At 37.7% G+C, this 10,438-nt stretch overlaps 1 pseudogene; it reads right to left on the reverse strand.

Annotated features, from left to right (window-relative positions):
* Positions 1 to 3,725: 3,725 nt before the first annotated feature.
* Positions 3,726 to 5,085, reverse strand: LOC149165998 (putative UPF0481 protein At3g02645; annotated as a pseudogene).
* Positions 5,086 to 10,438: the final 5,353 nt, after the last annotated feature.

Genomic DNA, 10,438 nt, shown 5'->3' on the forward strand with positions numbered 1-10,438 from the left:
CTAAGTAAGCTTACCTACAAGCACATACTTCTGTAAAATATCCTAACTCTCAAACACATCCATCTTCTATTGAATACAGAAAGAAGTTAATACACAACAATAGCTCAAAACCAAAACTGAACTAAACTTAAAGACTACACAACATATGTACTCCACAAAGATCATAAAGAGTTACAAATGGAACTAGTGGACTCTTTGAAGTCATTTTCTTCATTTTTGAAGTAATTATTATTTAAATTTGTTGAATAAAACCTGAAACACTGAGATAATAAGACACAGAGCTGCAAATAAATTCTCAACCATAAATAAGTAAATAAATCCAACAAATCTGATTTTAATATAATCAAATATGTAGTCATATATAGTTCTAAAATAATTGAGCTAAGAATTGTTCCAAGGAAACGAACAAAATACATGTGATAGACAAAATTGAATGGCATAGGAAAACATGGGAGATAGTCTTTAGGAACCTAACCCAAACTACTGCAAGCACTAATAAATTATATGGAATGGTACAGGAGCTCGAAAGGCAGTTGAAACAATAAAAGATAAGTCAATAGGGCCAGATTTGTCAAATTACATGAGTTTGAACATAAAATAATCTCTTTGGGCACATCTAAACTCAAAATCCGAAGCACTTAAATTGAAGGATGTGAAGACCAATATTTTCATGTCATTCAATCGATTATTCAAATCCAATATTACCATCCTCTTGCCTATCCCATGTTTTGGAAACTCTTTGATGATGATAAAGAGTGTAAGGTTGTTACTATTGCAAACCTATCATGGAGGAATTTGGTTACACAAGAAAATTCCCATAAATGCAAAGGATATCCAAGGAGGAATAGGATGTCATTAAAACATTCTCTGTTCATGCTCCAATATTGAAAGGCAGCCTATAATATGGCAGGGACCTGAAGCCTCACAATCTCCTGGTGGATGAGCGAAGAGGTGTAGTAAAAATAGCATATCTTGGCCTCGGAAGAGCATTTACAATTCCTATTAAGAAATATACACATGAGGTGAGTGCTTTAACTACCTTTTCCACATTTGCTACTGGTTTTTGTAGAAATTTTGTCCTCACTGATTTTAGAGACGGTTTGGTTCTAGTTTCTTGGTGAATAATATCTAATTTTTAGCACTAAGGTTAGAGGTTTCGAGTGTTCAACTTCTTGTTGGACGATTTGGCCTTTCAGGATCAACCCTTTGCAGAGCATGTCAGCCAATAAATTATACCTTCAACAAAACCAGAGGGCTACTACTCAAAGCTGCCAATAAATTATATCTTCGACAAAACCAAAGGGCTGCTACGAATTAACATTTAGCACCATTATATCAGAAAAAAGCACAAGACCTTAACACCGAAAACCTACAACATCATTTTCGTATGTTCCGAGTCTCACACTAGCTGCAAGCTTTGGAGATGGCAACCAAAACCAAGCTGCCATTAGAATCCAAAACCCTAAACCCTTCAACAAAGCAGCTAATAAATTATACCTTCAACAAAACCAGAGGGCTACTACTCAAAGCTTCCAATAAATTATATCTTCGACAAAACCAAAGGGTTGCTACGAATTAACATTTAGCACCATTATATCAGAAAAAAGCACAAGACCTTAACACCGAAAAGCTACAACATCATTTCCGTATGTTCCGAGTCTCACACTAGCTGCAAGCTTTGGAGATGGCAACCAAAACCAAGCTGCCATTAGAATCCAAAACCCTAAACCCTTCAACAAAGCAGCTAATAAATTATACCTTCAACAAAACCAGAGGGCTACTACTCAAAGCTCCCAATAAATTATATCTTCGACAAAACCAAAGGGCTGCTACGAATTAACATTTAGCACCATTATATCAGAAAAAAGCACAAGACCTTAACACCGAAAAGCTACAACATCATTTCCGTATGTTCTGAGTCTCACACTAGCTGCAAGCTTTGGAGATGGCAACCAAAACCAAGCTGCCATTAGAATCCAAAACCATAAACCCTTCAACAAAGCAGCTAATAAATTATACCTTCAACAAAACCAAAGGGCTACTACTCAAAGCTGCCAGACAAAACCAAAGGGCTGCTACAATAGAGATGGGAATAGAGACTTATAAAGCACTTAAATTCAATACGCAAGGTAAAACCTGTCTCCAAATTTAACAAAACTTCCAATAAGCGAGGTGAGGTGTTGAGAAACACACGGTGAGAGGTGTTGAAAAACACTTCAGAAAATGGCTGGTAGGATAAAAATCCTACCGGATAGAAGCCATCAGTCCAGAGCTCGCCACACATTCGGCGAACCTTCTCCAGCGCTCGCCGGACCTACCACAACTGCAACAATTGGAAAAAATTAGCAAATGAGCAAATGCAGAAAAAAAAAACCCAAAAAACCACACAAATACCACTGAAATATGCAATTACCTGTAAATTAGTACTGGCTCCTCCCCAAACAGCAAATAGCACGAATTAAACAACCACCCAAGAAACCCTAAACCACCGGCGGTCCAGACTAAATAGCAATTGGCGGGCAAATAGCGCGAGTTAAACAACCACCCAGGAAACCCTAAACCACCGGCGGTCGAGACTGAACAGCAATTGGCGGACATGAGCTCAACCATGGCGGACATCATGCACAGGTAATGGAGCCCTCCCGCGCCATCATCGGTGGAGGGCTTCGAACAAACACCGGACCCGAACAGAAAACCCACAGGCAAACCACACATCGCGGCGTAAAGGCAGAAATGAGCGGGCGGATGGTCGGCAGGTGAAGTTTTAACCCTTGACACGCTGCAGAACAGGTGGCTCTCCAAGCTGGACGCGTGTCGTATGAGAGAGCGTGCCGTCCACGTGCTTGTCCGCCAGGTGGAGGGGAGGGCGCACAGGTAATGGCGTCCCTCCCCTAAATCATAATTCTATTCGTACTACTAAAACATGAGTTTGTTGAATATGAAGTGATATAAACAATTATTCATTAGTCTCATAACATGAGTTCGCTGAAAATGAAGTGATATAAACAATTGTTCATTAGTCTCGTAGTGTCTCTTTCATGGATATAAATAATGCAGTTTTTTAGAAGTGTTTTTTAATTTTAAAAAACAACTCAACAATTAAATCCATAATCCATGGGATCGAGCGAAAGGATTTTAATTTTAAAAAGAAACTCAACAATTAAATCCATGGATCAAGAGAAAGGGTAAGAGGTACTAGAAATGTGCTATGTGCAACAAAATTTCTGATTGTTTTTGTACATGTCCACAATATTCATACAATTGACAATCAACGTGCTAATCACTACAACTAAAGCCCATTCATGATTTCATTGCTAAACCCAAAGGCAGCAAAAAAAATTTGAATAAAATATTCAAAAGAACTTATCGTACACTTTAACTCATCCTCTACATTTTGTACTTGTTATAGACATCAACATGAAAATCACTTAATAAGTAAAATCGCGCCGGATCTGCACGGATGCATTGTTTTTCTTGCTTTCTGGCTCTTCTCAAGTTGAAAAACTGTTCTGTGGACAATCTTCTTCTTTGAAGTGTTGATCCGTATATTTCAATGTTATCTTCTTAGTACGATCTGATATAATCCATGAAAATATGTGACTTTCTATGTTAAGGAATGAAAGTCTGTTTTTTTCGTCTGAAAAAATAAATAGAAAGCGCCGGATCACATACTATTATAATGCAGTGATTTGAAAAAGAAAAATCATTTGAAAGGCCCCCTGAGATCATGGTTTATATACTAAGAATATTGAGAAGAGGGTTTGCACAGCGGTAAGCAACACTACAATAATTGCCGCCGCCAGAGCTAAACTTCTCCGCGGTGATGAGAAATGCTCCTTCATGAGCTCGGAAAACCAAACCTTGAATTTACTTCTGTACTGAACCTTCACTTGTCGTTTCAGTTGCCTGAGTACATCTACCCGGCTAATGGTGACTCCCTTACATAGACCATTGAAGAGATCGGCAACCTCTACGTCACTCCCAAGATAATTTGTAACGATGTTACTTATTCTCATCACAGCCACGTCTTCATCAGAGTCGATCAGCTCGTCCATCAAACTCAGGTAACAGGCCACATAATTGATTTTAGATGCCTTGCACACCTCAAACGCTACTAGGTTACGGAAGAGTACCTCTGTCTGATCTGTGATATTGATTGGCGGAAGACAAATTGTGGCTCTCTTAGCCTCAAATCTAATCTTCTTGATGCCTCCATCCGATTGCTCAAATTTGATCCCGGCATTTCTTAATTCCACTGCACGAGGGATGCATTTGACGTCATTTTCTGCTCCTTCGTCTGGGCCGTTGGGGTCGATTTGATTATCTGCATAAACAATCAGCCCGTGCAACAAGCCCAGAAGATGCTGAACATGTTTATCTGGCTGCGGCCATGACCAATTACTCATATCGTAATTGAAAGGATAAAACTTGGACCTTGTAGCTTTTACCAACACTTTGAAAAGCTTTCTCTGGACCTCAACAATAGGGACCGAGTCGAGCTCTAGTTGTAGCAGCTTTCGGAGAACGGTTACGGGGATTTGATTCTCGAGCATCAAAATGTCATTCAGTATATCGAACCCAGTGTAATCAATCTTATTTCTCTCAAAAATAGGTTCATAGTAATTACTCGCGTCCGCTACTGGGAATTTGTCGCCGCCCAGAGTCCTCAATACCTCTAAAATGAAGCAACAAGTCGAAACTGAGCATCATAGCGAGGTTCCCTCCCTGATTTCGTCCTCCACCTGCAGGATCACATTCTTTGCTTCAAGAGAAATTCATATTATTCGGAACGTTGGCGAGGTTCCTTTTGATATTAAACTGCGTCGTCATTCTACGCAGGGCTCTTCCTTTGTGATTATCCATGGAAGGGAGCTCTACTTTCCTGTGATGATACAGACCCAACGAAACTATTTTAGGAACATATGCTTCTTTTTTTGAGTCTTTCAGGAAGTTGGGAACTTTAAATATTGACACAGCGGACGGCGATCGCAAGCAATCAACATCACAATTCTATTGAATAGTGATAGTCCATTCTTCCTCGCTGATCCATTCTCGGTGGCGATTGCCGTGACATCGATCTATCATCGTCACTCTCGGAACCAGATTCAGCTGGCAGAACAGAGAGAGGTCCGGCTATAATTAAGCATTCACCCATGATTGATTTATGGCTACAAACACAGGTTTCAGTTTCAGAAGAACACTAGTAGAGGGCAACCAATATTTCCGACCCCATTAATACATCGGTACAAGTTCAAATTTCGAATTTGGGCGGGGCGGGTCTTGTGTTTCGTATGAGGCCATTTCAAATTTTGAATTTGGGCGGGGCGGGTCTTGTGTTTCGTATGAGGCCATTTCATGGCTATCAATATCAGAGGAATGGATGGGCCTATCTTACGCATGCTTCTGCGTTTCATGACCATCAATACAAACAGCCAGATGGATGGATGATCATATCATGAACATCTCCATAACTATTAACCAGAAAGTGTTCGCCTGAAAATTAAGTATATCGATTGACTGGTAAATAGATGTCAGAGTTCCCATGTACTGATGTACTTAGAAGGTGCATTAATGGATTTATAGAAATGGAAATAGCCCTGGCCTCATATCATGAACATCTGCATAACTATTAACCAGAAAATGTTCGCCTGAAAATTATATATTGATTGACGGGCAAATAGATGTCAGAGTTCCCATGTACTGATGTACTTAGAAGGTGGATTAATGGATTTATAGAAATGGAAATAGCCCTTGCCTCATTTTATACTTTCTCTCATACACCACATTGACTTCTGTTAAATACACCTCTGTGCAAGCCATCATTACTCGGGCTATTGCAGATTCGCCATTTACAAGCCCTTTCATTCCTTTGTGGAGCTCCTGAATAATATCAAACAAATATATTATCGAACAATTATATCATTGCAATTGGCTCACAAAATTTATTTATAGAAGAGAAAAAATATATTAAAAGAAATGTATATTAATATAAGACTACATATATATTTTAGTAAATTTAAAGTAAAATGAAAAACTAGATTGTCCATATAAAAGTAATACCTTAGGGAAATAGTTAGCTAAAAAACACATGCTCTTGATTGTAACTCGAATGCCCTCCTCGAATTCCTTATGTGTTTCCCTCCTGAGCCCCTATTTTTGTCATATAAAATGTCAAAAACCTCAGAGATCATTACCTAGCAAGCCAACAAACTCTGACATTTCCGCAAATCGGAGCAATGAAAGACAAATCAATTAAATAGGGTTGTATTGAAGTTGGAAGCATACCTTCATAATGTCGTGCCCATATTTTTTCTTGTATCAAACAAATGTAGCACGTAAATGGGAAATATTTCTCTCATTGAATGTTTGGATAAAAATTTCCTCATGGGTTCCACACCGTCCTTCCCTGCTAAGTATTTACTTGCTAATAAAAGTTATCTTCATATTGTTCCTAGTATCATCTTATGGTGTGCATATAAGGAAATACGAAACACTAAATTCATTTATCTTCCAGTATACGAAATAGAATCTTTGATTACTATCATTATCCAAAAAAATTCTCCAGTTGATGTTTAATAAAATTACATTGAAGAGTATGTAAAAACCATATATGTAAATACTTAAAGAAGAAACAACATAACTAAAACCATAATACCATGCATGAAAAAGTTTGATAATGGAGTTATTCTAGTGTGGACTATGTCTTTGGGCCCTACTTCATTAGTTGGGAGGTCACTTCATTTATCCCTTCAAAAGAAAGGTAAGTAGATGAAAAAATACGTTATTATACCTCCAATTCTATAAGTGACTTGAAATTTGACTACTCAAATGAAAAAAATCACAACACCAACAAGTTTGTCTCATCCTCCTAAGACTTTTGACTTTAAATATGACCCACTTTTGAAAGATGCATTTTTGTCTCAAACTTTGTGCCCAATAATTAATGAAGAAGACGGGTTTCTTCCATGACTCTTAAAATCCACTGCTTAGATGCAAAAAATGATTGCACTATAACGATCCTTGCGAAATTATGGTTAAAATGAGTATAAACTCTACCTCATTTTGACACTGTTAATTGTAACCCCTTAGGGAATCTTCAATATTCTTCACAACATCAAAAAATATTTTAGGAATATTCTCTAAGAATATTCCCTTGTACATGCTCTGGGGATATTCTCTCTCATGTGTTCTCCATGGTTCCCCTTGAACCATTCAAATAGCATTTTATAACAAAGTCTGAGGGTGATTAAAATGAGTGTGTGGTTAGCACAATGGTTGACATAGTCATATTAAGTTACTTGAGGTTGGGGAGGTTTTGGGTTCAAAACCCATGAAATTTCAATAGTACTTTAATATGGTTTTAAAGCCAAATTTTGATTTTAATATAGTTTTTAAACCATATAAGATACTATAAATGTATGTCAACATTGTAACAACTACCCAAACCATGATAATGACACAAAAATGAAAGTTGCACCATTCCAAGGCCACTTGGGCCTAATTTTAGATGCAATGTGGCACCATGTGATTGGGCCATGTGGTAGGCTCTTATTGTTCCACATCATATGTCATCTCTGCCACCTACTTTCCGTGTGTTGACTTGTGGTGTTGCCACCTCACTTGCTTGTGGGTTGTTATAGGGATTAATGCACGGGTGATTGTGGATGAATACCCTCTCGAATCTTCCCGGGATCCAAGGCAGACTGTTTTAGATTAGTTACAACTGTCACAAAGAATCATACATATATCCATCCTAATGTATGATAAACAAAGAAAAGGAAGAAGGATTACCTCATTCCTTGGTGTATCCCCACTAGAGAACTCAATGTAGCAAAGTGGAAGACCTCTCTACCAACTCCTAGATCAAAACCTGCATATAGACATGACAAAGCGTAATCCTACAACACGTAAAACTTGATCATCGAAAAACTGATATAAATGAAGATATAAGCTAGCATGTATCTGAGCTACTTATTAATTATGGAATCAAATCGACATGTAATGAAACACGACATTGACACCATCAAGTAGGCAACAAAAAAACATATCTATATTATTAGATAGAAGAAGAATGATTATAACCATCCTAGCTGGATTAATCCTCCTCTAGTCCTTTAGCTTCTTTCTCTCTCTCTCTCAACTTCTTGGCAGCATAACAATACTAAATCTCTTGCAATTTTTTGACAACCATTCGACCTCTTTCATAATAACCAAGCCTCCAATATATAGATGGTGAGAGGCTCATCCTTTTAAATTCTCGTATGAGTTCCATTGACGAAAAAGCTAGGATGTTTCCTCGATTTATTACTCTTTCCCTTTTCAAGAGACTTCGTTAGGAATAACAATTTCCTTAGTTAGGTTGGAGGTAGATGTTTCTTGATTTTTGAGCTAACATTTGAGTGAAAAGGGGAGTGTCAGTCAGTCAACTCTTGCTTTAACCTCCAAAATCTCGCAAAACCTTAGTAATGCTACCCTTTAGTAAAAAGAGTGAGTTAATCTAGGGGTTAATCCCCTTGGATGATACATGGAGAGCATTATAACTCTTCTTGCCTATTTATGGGGTGCATTACCCTAGAAAATAGGTCTCATCTTCAGCCAATGTGTCTTTCTCCTCTGAGTTGATGAGGAGGTCAGTTTCCTATATAACAAATTCCCTCTAAAGTGTTAGTTCAGAGACAAAGACAATGGCCGAAATACTTTATCAATATTTGTAGGAAAGGAGAAAGAGGATCGGAGCTTCGAGACTGCGGGAGATGTGAAACAAACCACATATGTCAAAAAATATAAGATAATGTCCTGAGTCTAGCATTCCCATGCTCTGTAGCTATGTCAGAGTGATTTCCAAAAGAGAGATATGACGATCATATCCACCGATAAGAACAATGTGGAACTATGTTAGAATATGATCAACATGACGAGTTGTCTCTGAAAACAATATACATAGTTTGGGAGAGGGAAAAATCTTGAGTGATGTAATCCCTACCCAAGGTCTTGGTCATCACTTATCTGAACAACATATTTCCACACATGTGAATAAAGTAGTTGAAGTCAAATGTGTGAGAAATCATTTGATTACTAGTCAATGATTGAAGTCGTTAACATATGCGAGGATGGCCACTGATAAGGATGATGGTCTCGAAGATGCATAGTACAATCTAGCGAGTGTGAGAAGGTTGTTTTCGTCGAACAATCATAGAATCATTCAACTAGGAGCCAATGATGAAAACTCCTAACCAAACATGAGGTAACCTACCACTAATGACTACAAGTTCCAGGGTACTAATATGTTTATGGATCTACTTCCTATATAGAGTATTGCATTTGATACAAAGAGATCTGTCAAAAGGTAGGAAATAACGTGTCCTACATCAGTCGACATGAAACAAGACAAGAATGATTTGTTTTGGAGATAAATTTTGAGCAATGGGTCAAATAGAGAGAGGGAATTTTTGAAATCTATGATGGATGTTTCATACAAGAATCAAAGGATAGGTGGATCCCTTTAACAATAGAAGGCGTGACACAAAGGTTTACTAGGTATGTTAGACTCATGAACACCAAAGAGTGTTAGAATACAAGGATGCAGGAACATCAAAGTATAAAGGCTAAACTCATAGGTTGTAAGGTTAATCTGAGAGAGGCTGACAAAAGAGGTTTACTGAGGGAGTTCCATGTTCAAGGGATAGACTGCTTCCAAAAAAAGTCCTTCCGAATACAGATATTGAGTAACTATGTTGTCCATTTTTTCCCCATCTGATTAAGTTTAACGAGTCCAAATGCATAAACTTGGTGGTCTTTTCATATTTAAAGAGTCTGAATAGATCTTAAAGAGAAACTCCAAGGGGGTCCCTTGGTCATGGTTCATGAACAGGTGCGACAAAGGTTTAATAGTACACCTGACACAATTCCTTTTCTCTAAGTTAGTCTACTGAATCCGGATAAAGCGATAAACCTATGCTCAATAGACTATTGCCTCATTTGATTATGAGTATGACGGGATAGAGTAAACTTGATATTATTTGTGAAATTTTAATGAGTCACATGAAGAAAAAATCAATAGATATTTATAAAATTTTAACGAGTCAAATGAAGAAAACTCGATATGTATTTTTCAGTTTAAAGAGTGAGGAAAAGGAGATAAAAGAGTTCCTCATTTCTTCTTCGTAGAAGTTTTACGAGTCCAAAGAAGATAACTTGAGGATTTTTTAGTTCAAGAGAGAGAAAAGGTCCCCAAAGAAAGTGCTCACATCATCTTCTTAGGAGTTTTAGGAGCCCGAAGAAGCTAACTCAGCGATTTTTCAGTCCAAGAGAGAGAAAGGTCCTAAAAAAGAAATTGCTCATTCGGAGTCAAACTTGGTCAATTCTACACATAGACTCTAAAATATCATCAGAGCATAAGTAAAATTTGACATCGTATGAATATGGTGCATGTTTAAAA

Source organism: Pinus tabuliformis, chromosome 5_1 (genome assembly GCF_031772625.1).
Source record: "Pinus tabuliformis cultivar Carrire ecotype Pingquan chromosome 5_1, CPIR1, whole genome shotgun sequence".
Taxonomy (NCBI): Eukaryota; Viridiplantae; Streptophyta; class Pinopsida; order Pinales; family Pinaceae; genus Pinus; species Pinus tabuliformis.